Genomic DNA, 11,868 nt, shown 5'->3' with positions numbered 1-11,868 from the left:
TTCTTTAAATTTTATTAAATTATTTCAAATTATTGAATTGTTCAGATATTATTTTTTCTTTTTTATTTATTTTCATAAACGCATAATATTGTGTAAAATATTATATTTATATTTTTTTTTAGCCAATGTGCTATTTTTTTTCAAAATTGTTGTTCATACATTTTCTTACTTTTTTGGGTTTTTAATTAATAAACATATTTTGATGTAAAAAAAAAATATCTTTTTTTTTCGTTTTTTCGTGTGTATAATCAATTGTTACACATTTAACGACTAAAAAAATCATTAAAATATATATTTTAAATAAAAAAACTCGTTAGTCGATTATGCAAAGTAATGACCGCGGCCCTGCAGTATAAACGCTACACGGATATTATAATATGTTCCAATTTAAGCCATTAAACACTAAAGGCGACGAACAATGCTGAATAAATCATATAATACCTAACGCATTACACCAGCGGATACGACATAAACGACCAAAACCAATACAAGAATTGTAAATAATAATAATATAATATGTATTATGTAGAACGTGCAAACGTCAATATAGTCGAATAGTTAATACAAAATAATATTTAAAAAAATTCAAAATTGAATTTTACATAGGTAAAATAATAGTGTAATTTTTATATAATATAATAGAGCTGCATGTCGAAAAATAATATTGTTTGAAAACTTTCCGGTTTAGGTTTGAACCATTAAACCCGTAGGCGTGCGTACGTACTGCATTCGCTGCACCTAAAATTATTTATTTTGGATTTAGTAGACCGGTAGATATTTATTTGAAAGGTATACATAGAGTGAATAATTTTAAACACATTGAGTTTATAAATAAACTAACTCTCTGAGCGTCGCTGGGGGAGACCCCCCAAACCCCCTGGTGTTGGCCCTGAGTGTTGTTGATGTCGGAAGCTGCAGCGGTCTTCTGGTCCGGTCGTCGGTCTCGAATTAGACGGTTGGTGGGTGATAAGGAGGTCTGGTGATAAGTAACTGTGATAAGGTCAGCACCACTGCGGTTTGACGTGGTAGCTCGGGCAGGCCATCCAAACGCAAATTTAAGTAATTAATTCCGTGAAAAAAAATTCAAAACATTTCGGGCGTCCATGAAAATCATACAGCCGTAATATTTTTTTGGTTGCATAGCAGGTCGGTCACCTCGAATGAAGTTTGCCGAAGTAATAAGGGCAGGATATCCGACTTCGTCGGATAGAGGACAACATGTGACTTCTATGACACGACAACAGGTATACAACGTTCATTACTTCTGCAGAAAACGCAAATTAAGTAATAAATTACGTGAAAAAAAATGTAAAACATTTCGGGCGTCCATGCAAATCATATAGACACCTTATTTTCTTGGTGTCCAGCACATCAGTCACCTCAGTTATGAGGCTGACGTCGAAATCACGAGCCCCATGTCATCCGCATCAACGCCTTACCTACCTACCTAACCTAACCTACCTATACTGAGTTGATAACTGGAGTCAGATCTATGACTCTTAAACAGTTTCGCCGTCCCGGCGAATTACGAACGCCACCTATAATTTTAGCGGGGAACGCGAATACGTCTTCTACGGGGAGGGCAGACGTATCGAAAAGGGCTAAAACTCGAATTTTTGAAATAAACCGCGCGATGGCGGCGCTCGGTTTGCACGTAATCTCCGCCGCGGCGTGCCCGACAGGAAAAAAGTACGGACGCGCGCGGCCTGTAAATTTAGCGCGGAACGCGAATAAGGTCCGAGCATGGACGCGGAAATTCCTCAGACGGAGTAAAGACGAAAAATCTGAAGAAATTTTGAAAATTTTGAAAAAAATCGTCAAAAGTGATAAGGAGCGGTGATAACGCAGCGACGGCTATGCCGCCGCCGGGAGACCGCCCATCCGGGAAACGTGATTTTTTCATTAGCCGTTTCCTTACGCTAGTTCAAAAATTATACCTAGTCGGAATCGGAGCGCCAAACGGGTCTCTGTTTTATATAGGTGGAGGATGGAGAATTTTACTTTTTATAATAAATGAATTTTGGTATCGAAACTTTAATATACGCTTTTATAGCTAAATGTATACGTTGGTAAGTACTATCGTGACTCGGCGTGACAGAGTGGCTGAAATCAATCACGTGACGTGATTAAGAGTAAGCAACGGCCGCTGCTACTAGTTATCGGATGGATGACCATCCGTGTTCGTTGTGCGCAAAATCTTACAAAAACTTACTACAATTTCTTCAATATATTTGTTAAGTATTTTAAATACTTTTTAAAAGTATTTTTAACAAAGTTTAAAATAAATATACTTGTATTGAAATACCATAAAGTCCATTTTATTAATTTTATATGGTTTCTGTTTCTGGAATTTTTTAAGAAAACTGAAAATCTAATAACTTTAAAATAGTTCCATATTAATAGTTAATACCACTTTTTATTTAATTTTTTTCATTAAAATGTAATCAATTAGTTAAAATATATATCTGAATGCAGAATGAAATATGTGAACATGTATTTATCTTTAAATAGTCAGACGTGTTATAGTAATTGTTAAAATCTATGGTAAGTAGTAACATAATAGGTAGGTACCTATACTGATATAGTGATATGTACAATATACATATATATACTATAAACCATAAAATTAAAAAAATTATTTGTATTTGTATTCAAATACTTTGTGAGTATTCGTAAAATACAGCTCAAATGTATTTTAAATACTTTTTTATTCGAATACTTTTTCAAAAGTGTTTTTTACAAGACTGTATTGACCTCATTAAACGATGGCGGCGTCGCGGAATAATATGACAAAAATAGTACTCGTGGCGTCGTCGGTGCAAACCTGAAAAAAATTGTATTATACATATAGTATAGTTGGTTTATAAACCAAATTATTAATGTTACTTAAAAATGTACAGATGGATGTTGTTTGACAGTCTCTACTTCGCGATTCAAACTCGACTGCTGGCTATGACAATAATTTACATTATCGTACTCTACGTTCCTGTGTTCTATTTACGTTTTACTTGAGCAAATTTGCCGAGTGTGGCATAAATAACGAGTCAGTAATCTGTAAATCATTGTACTATGATCGTGGGTGACTCCTGGGGGCCAATCTAAAAGATAATTATGGTAGATCACACATTTTTAAATGGAGTTGTAAATTAATAAAATACCTGTGAATAAAACGAAAAAAAAAAATTAATAATAATAAAATTACATTTTGCACGAATTAATTTTTGGCAGACATTGATGGTTTTTATAATATAGCAAGTAAGTGATGTAACGTTATAATGTAAAACAGAATTTGCAGGTTTTTTTGCTCAACGTGTCACATACACATTACACAACAATACACATTGCGAACGTACTTAATAGTGCGAGTTTTAAAACATCATCAAAAAATAACTAACCCTAACCTTATCGAAGAATTCTGTTTGTGAAAAATGTAAAGGAAAATATATTATATTTAAATGTGTTAGCATATTATTCCAAGCCACGAAAATCACAAACCGTCAAACACACGTGAACCTTAACTATACTTCGATCTTAATCAGGACATATCCTAAATTGTAATTAATTTTTTGAAGGCAGCTGTATAAATAACATAACATTGTAAAGATTAACAACTGAGCAATATTTACACTCGTCATAATTAGTATCTCATTATCTCGACTGTTCCTTACTTCCGTAGTATAAACACTAACTAACAAATCCTTTAATTAATGATTTTCAACTAATTTGCTAGTCGTCTTTATCATGCGATTAAAACATTACAAATAAATAGAATATTATTACTAATTTGTATTATTATAATACCTAGTTAGATTTAAATTTTTAATAAATTTCTTACGTTTACCTTAACCTCATCAAAATACAATTTTGTAAAAAGACGACGGGTTACACTCCTGGAGTGCTGGCAGAAGTGAAAACTTGAATATTAACGTCGTACATTTTTGATATTTCGGGCCGCCCCACTACTGAACCACAACAAAACCGTAACAATCGTAACAATAGATACGATAAACAAAATAATATAGTAGTTGATTATTGTTCTTGTTCTTGTTGTTATTGTTATGAATGTCTACACTGCATACGTTACAAAAGCTTAGGCAGGTCTAGCCGTCTTAGGGTAAAGATTTTTGTATTATTAATGTATTTGAGATGGTTGGGTACTTACAAAGCTGGGCACTAACTAGTTAGTTTTGAATCGTTTTAATTTTGTAACTAATAACTAAAATAGTATAACTATATAGTTAAATTTAATGTGTAAAATAGTCTAATCTAACTCGTTAAAAAATAAACCAACTAGTTAATACTATTTTTTTTTCATTCCAAAACTCCAAAAGCTGTTCCTCAATCATGACATTATGGCTATATGCCTATATAGATTATTAGCTCATATATATTACTAATTATTAGTATTTATAATAATGCACGCACAGGTTTTTCTGCGTAGTCTGTAGAATGCATAGATAATAAAGATATGGATAGGACATAATGGTCTTATCAGCGGTCTTCGAAGGGAACATTTAAATCATATTCATTAATATATCAATTTGTATTGAATCATTGAATCATTTGCATCATCAAATATAACTTATTAGGAATCTTGTATTACATTTTCAAATCTTACATTATTGTACTCTACGTTCGGACGTTCCTTTGTTCTATTTACGTTTTCCATTTTTTTTTTTTAAATTTTGAAAACATAAGTCTATAATTTAAGATTTATTTGTTTCAACTGTAGATTATACAACTGCATCATTTATTCCAATTGCATACTTTTTTAAGTCAATTTCAGACCAGGCTTGTTGGAATTTTTAAAAAATACGAACATCAGGACTAATAATATTTATTTTTAATTTAACTTCAAAAACACTTCTTAGCATTAATTCGAATATATATCGCCTACAAGGTAAATATAAAATCTTTCGTCCTATCAGTTGTAACGTATCTAATTTTCACATTGTATTACTCCATAGAACCACTACCTAACTACCTATTTATTTTTAATGACATCAATATTCAATATGTTCTTGTGTAGGTAAACGATTTTTTTTTAAGATTAAGTTAACATTTTGTATACTTAAAGATTAATTTCTTAATATAAAACAATAGTTGTAAAACTAGTTTAAGTACATTAGTTTTAAACAATTTTTTTTTATTTCATCTTTGAAGATTTGTAAGTATGTTGTCGTAAAAGCAATCATATAGAAAATATATTGAAATTTTCGATTTTTGTCAGAAATAGGTAATAATTTTTATTTTATTCTAATTTCCACAGAAAATAATAGATTTACGAGAAATTTTTTCAAAACGTTTTTTATGGGAAACACCTGATTCTACAATTTAGGTTCTATACAATGTTATGCTAAATGCCATATATAATGAATTAAATCAGAATAACCCTAAAACTACACTTGGTATTCTATTTTGTTTTTAAATTGTTAATCAGTATAAACCATAGTTTGTAACTATTATTATTATTATTATGATGATGATGTATAAGCTCTATGTCGTATATAAAATTGCAAATATTATACTGTGTTGGCTATTATCTAAATAAACATATTATTTTATGTGTAATACTGTGCTGGCTATAAATATTATTATTATTATTATAGGAAGCTGGTGAATATATTGCTTATTTTTGATGATGATAAATATTTTTTAAATGTTTAGTCGAATAAAATTAGTTTATTTATAATATAATTTCAATATATTTTGACAGTGTTTTTTTTTTTAATAATCGTATCGAGTAAGTTTTAAGTTTTTTAACTATATTATAGTGTTTAAATTAAATTAAATTAAAGTAAAGTAATGTTTCAATTAATTTGATTTATTTCCACGACTTAAAACAGCTGCCAAACGGAACTTGGCGCACTAAGTTTCACGGGTGAAGTCAACCGATATTAAGATGTGGCCGCATCTGGTCGAAGTTATGCTAAAGGTATGGTTGTGTTCTATTTTACTTGAGTTAATATTACTTAACGTAGTTGAAATTAGTTATAGAACGATAGGTGCACTTAGGATTGATTCGATAATTCAGATTTCTTAAAAACCGGCATTTAGTGAAATAATTTACCGGTGGAAGTTACATTATGTTTAAAATTTCTTTCAAAACTCAAATCCTAAGACCACCCATGGTTACTGTAGTAAATATTAAAACTCATAGGCCTTACTTATACTCGAGAAACAGTGCATTTTGATATTCTTCTTCTTGTGGAGTTTTAAAATACCAATAATAATACTCCTAAATACGTAATATATAAAAACACAAATATCATTTTAAAAAAAGGAAAACAATTCATAATATACATAATAATGTAAAAAAATAAATGTTAGTATATGTTTTATTTGTATTGTTGTGATTTTTTTATAATCACTTTTAGTAGGTACCACTATTTATTAGGTACTTAACTATGTTCTACTCGAAATAATATATTTACAGTCAAAATTTCTGTCATAAAAATTCATCAGTCCGACAAATTATTTTAAAATGTTTTTAATCTTTTGATTGTATCATTTACAATTTGAGTAGGTGTTAAATTTCACTTTTTTTCTTTCGATCTATTTCACTGTAATGATTACCTGTAATGATATTAAATTATTGAGCACATAATTGTTTAAAAAATTATTTTTACCCATTGAAAATGAATTTAAAAAAAGTGAAAAATAATTTGTTCATGTAACAATAGTTTTTAAAAATATTACAGTTACAATTACTGCCGAGAGATATTGTGATATATATCGAGCTGTGATATTGTGTACATTTTGGTTTTATAGTACGAGTTTTTAAATAGCAAATACGATAATTAAAATCTATTTGCATATTTTCACCATCATAAAAAACATACAATTTAAAAAAAAAAATCAAAAAGCTTTTTCAATGTTTTTATTGAAGATATCACGTATTTTTGAAAAATTTACTGTTTTATAGTTTTTTTTGGTATAACTTTTTATGTAAAAAATGCGGGAATTTTCGAATTAGAATTTTGTATTCAGTGCTTTAAAACACACATTTTGGGGGAAAATAATCGAAAAAATCGCGTGGGAACTAAACTGCATTTGTTCCTTATGAAATCCGTATTACAGAAAATTTAAAAAAACTGAAGTTTCTAAAATATGAACACGACTTAAGTGTAACTTATTTATTTATTTACGGAGAAAAGAAACTTCATTAATAAAATGTTGAAAGTTGGTACAGAAAATTCAACAGTCTTAAAATAAATTGTTCTAAACGAAAAACTTGTCATGTGTATTCCTTATGATTTTAAACGGCATCAAATATTCCAATGTCGTCTTATATGACGTATGTAGCGCAATTATTCGTACCTATAAAATATTATTAATTTATTTTTATTATAGTCGTTAAACAAAATTTGTTAGTGCCTCATGTGATAATGAGTAGAAAAAATGTTTTAAATGCTTTTCAAATAGAATAATAATAATAAACAAAATTACTTTACAAAATACAAATGTACGCCAAAATAAATAAATACACAATATAGACATGCGCAGTACATAAATAATACCGTCTAAAAGAATTTATACATAGGTATAGGTACTAGACATTTTTTATCGGGATCGAAACTAATTAAAACACTAACATAATTAAATTTAAAAAAAAGTGCATATTATTTTTTTATACCACCTACTCTGACTTACACAGTTGAGTAGTTGACACTTCTTGACTCCTGCACAGGAGTGTCACTTGACAGTCCACACGATATGGATAATTATAGGTACAATATTTTACATAAGCGTAACAATTAAAATCGAATACTATTCAAGTATCCATATCTACAGGGTGGGTATACTATACAATTTAATTAAAGATGATTTTTAATGTACCTATCGTTATTGTTTTAGCTTAAATATTATCTCTACAATAATAACGGATAAACTACATTATTACATTAAGCACATTTGAATTGGTTTAACAAATATTATGATGGTACGCGACCAAATCCGTGTTCACGCACAAACACAATAAACAGTATACAGTTCTTAATCTTTAAACACTATAATATAAAAGCCAAAGTTAAAAAATGTAAGACTTATTCAATACAATTACTAACACAATTCATTGTCGAAATATTACAATATAAAAAAAAATAATTTTATTCGATTAAACAATTACAAATCGTATATCGTCGTAAAAAATAAACAATATATTCACCAGCTTTCTATAATAGTAATAATAATATTTACAGCCAGCACACTAGAACAATATTCATAATATGTTTATTTAGATACTAGCTAACACAGTATGATATCGATTTTATATACCTACGACATTATCGAGTTTATACATAATAATATGATAATAATAATAGTTACAAACCGAGGTGGCTTGATATCAATGGATCAATCCTCCTTGATACAAACTAAAGAACTGATTAACAAATAAAGAAAGAAATAGAATACTAATACATTTTTATAACAAAAGTGATTGAACATATTATGTTTTTGTACCCCCTCGTTAATTCCTACAATATTATAGTGTATAGCCAAATGTATAATGTATACCTACAATATTTTGTTGTAAATTCAAATGACGGCAGTGACAGTTGTAATCACGTAAACAAAACAGTGATAATAATATTATTAAATTATTAAAAATCTCATCTGACGACACAGCGGCAGCAGATCAGCTGATGCACGAGTTCCGGCGGTGCGGCGACTAGGCCACAGCATGGCGTGGCGCGGATGGGCCCACGACGACGTGATGGTGGAAGTGAAACACCTCCATAGCGGTGACAACCATGAACTAAGAAGATCTTCTTATATGCCATAGCGGAACGATGTAAGGGGTAACTTGCGCGTCACGACCCACGGCTTTAAATAGTATGGTCCCATGATTCCCATACTTGAAAAGTGTCTACCGAAAAGAATCAGTATTAAAGTTAAATTAAACAGCTAGAGACTTAATCGAGCACCAGCGCTTATAATATGTCATATCACGGAACTACAATTTACATTTGAAAGGTAATTGCATTTACAAGCACAAATAAGCACCAGTGCGCATGTCTTCAGCTGGTTAATACTGATAATGGAGATTCATTTTGGTAGACACTTTTCTAGATTCGTTGGGTAACCATACTATCTTTAATCGTGTCACAACCAAACGAACTGTTGGCAACGTGAAGAGCCATCGGGGCCACGATCGTGTGGACAAGCAACGGACGTAGTCACTTCGCACAAATATTCGAGCGGTGTCGAAACCGTGAGATAAAACGTAAACTAACCCAACGAGACGTCGACGGTGGCACGGCAGACAACGCGCGTAAGATTCATGCGAGACAGTAAATAGGACGGCAAACGTCAACATAAGTCGACAACACGCACTATATGGTGGGGCTATATGGGGGGTGATTAAGTATAGATTAAAACCAAGTTTTCACAGTTTTCGTATATAAATTAATTTAGGGTTCGGGACTTTTTGCACTAAAAATTATCGAAATATCCAGTCAAAATTGTCAAAATATACTTAAATATATGTAGAAACATTTTAATATTATTTTGGAAAATGCATTAGACATATTACGACTTTGGTAATAAAAAATTAAAAACAAGTAGGTATAAACATGATAAAAATAATTTATACACGGGTTTACTAATTTGAATATAGGTTAGGTACCTATATTGATTAATATTATGGATAGAGGACACTTTGCATGTTTTGGACATTTTTAAACTATTGTGAAATAGAACAACTTAATTTCGAAAAATACTGGCATAAAATACTAGGTTAATAAATAAGTAATAACAAATAACGTGATATACGAATACCGTGATGAACGAACACGTATCAACTGATTTTCATTTCTTCGTACAATTTAGAATCTATAGATGTCAATTATAGTTTTAATACAGTTTTGTCGCACAGAGACTTATAAAATCTTACGTACCACATGCGAAAGTAGGGCCAACTGTAGCCAAGCTCCACCAAAAACTTTAACAGACCTCCCAAACATCAACTAAATTTTTTAAATCCTATAATAGTATAGTTTTAGGTTTCAGCCTAACCAAATCTCAAAATTGGCGCCTATTGTACCTAACCAAACATAAAATTTTTCAATTTTATCCAAATATGATTTTTCCCGGCAATTGTATGTACATTTAAGTTTAAAAAATGCAAAATATGCACAAATATGCTACAAATCGCTCAAATGTGCTGTGCGGGCCGGGAGCGTGCCCGGACACCAACTTAGTGTCTTTATACCACTAACACCTAAGACCTAGAAATATGGAGAACAAATTGGGTGTGTAATGGTGTAATAGCTCGAGCAGTATAGTGGTCGGGATCGCCTAGCCATTACTGTCGGCTATGTAGTGCGTGTTGTGTAATTATGTGTATTTGTGTATGAATATGTGTATGTGTGTAGTTGTGTATATGTCGCATCCACATAGTGAAACCACTAATTTCATGAACTGGATATCCAGATATTGAAATTCGTCCAGATCGTGAATTTTGACGAAAATACATTATATGGACAATACCTATATCGTGTACTTTGTGTAATTATTATTTTATTATATAATGGTTCATAAACTATCTGGATATCCAGTTCATGAAATGAGTGGTTTCACTATGTGGATGCGACATATACAATTAAACAAATAGGTAATAAAAAATGATAACACGGTTTCTAATAGTTAAGTTGCTGTATAACACACAGATATAAATAATAGCAGTACAAAATATATATTAAAACTCACAGTAACACAAACGTGTAAAAAATATATAATAGTATTATGGCCAACCGAAATAATAATAATATATTGACGCAGCTATTTGAGCTGAAGCTCGTATAAAATAATATGCGGCCCTTTTGGCCAACAATTTAATAAATATCTATAGCCCTTTTGGCCCAACAGTTAAATGTGTATAATAAATATAATAATAATAAAAATAATGAAAAAACTCACAGTTTGTGGAGCGCAGACTAGCTAGCTGGTCCTGTGCTATAGTATGGGTACAATACACGCAAATGACAAAAACAATAATGTAATGATTGCCCTTATAGCTCACAATAATAAAATAATATAATATATGAACAGACGTATAATAGACTCGTGTCTGGTCACTGTTACGACGAAAGTCTATAATATTGACACCTTACTATTAGAGCAAAAACGGAGTAAAATAATTATTTTGCACACGTCGGTGTTCGCTGAAAGATGTACGATACGAGACAAAATATCACGGTGGCCGTCAGCGTCGTGCGATAACGCGGTGATAGTAAAAATAATGATGTATAATAATATTATAGGTACAATTACATAATGATTCACTGGACACGTTTGAATATTATATAGAAAAATAAAACAAAGATTACAACGGTGATTGTGTGTGTGTGTGTATGTGTGTGTGTGTGTGTGTGTGACCAGCTGTTCCCCCGTGGCCGATATCTTATTTCTATGCTTAAACTTATATTTGTTATGTTGCAGCGGCCACATTCTCCCCCGTTGAAAGTCTTGGGTTTCAACCGGTGTGATTTCCTTATCAGTCGGTAGCCTACATAGTTTGATGACTGGACGACACATATGCGTCCCGTTTTCTGTCCTTAATGTGGCAACATCAGAACCATGAGGTAATTCCATGACTAGACCCAACTTCCACCTGGGTGGAGGCATACAATCATCCTTTATAATTACAACCTCGCCTTTTGCTAGTTGGCGCGCCCTTACTCGTTCACTTGCCACGAATTTGGATCTGTGGTAGATACTCTTTCAACCAACGCTTCCAAAAGGTTTGCATCAGATTTTGCACAAGTTGCCAACTTCGAAGACCTTTGCGTTCTTCCTTCGATATGTCCGGCTCATCCGGTAACAACATAGCCCCTCCAATCAAGAAGTGAGATGGGGAGAATACAG

The sequence above is a fragment of the Metopolophium dirhodum genome, chromosome 9 (assembly GCF_019925205.1).
Source record: "Metopolophium dirhodum isolate CAU chromosome 9, ASM1992520v1, whole genome shotgun sequence".
NCBI classification, from domain to species: Eukaryota; Metazoa; Arthropoda; class Insecta; order Hemiptera; family Aphididae; genus Metopolophium; species Metopolophium dirhodum.
This window is presented reverse-complemented; position numbering follows the sequence as displayed.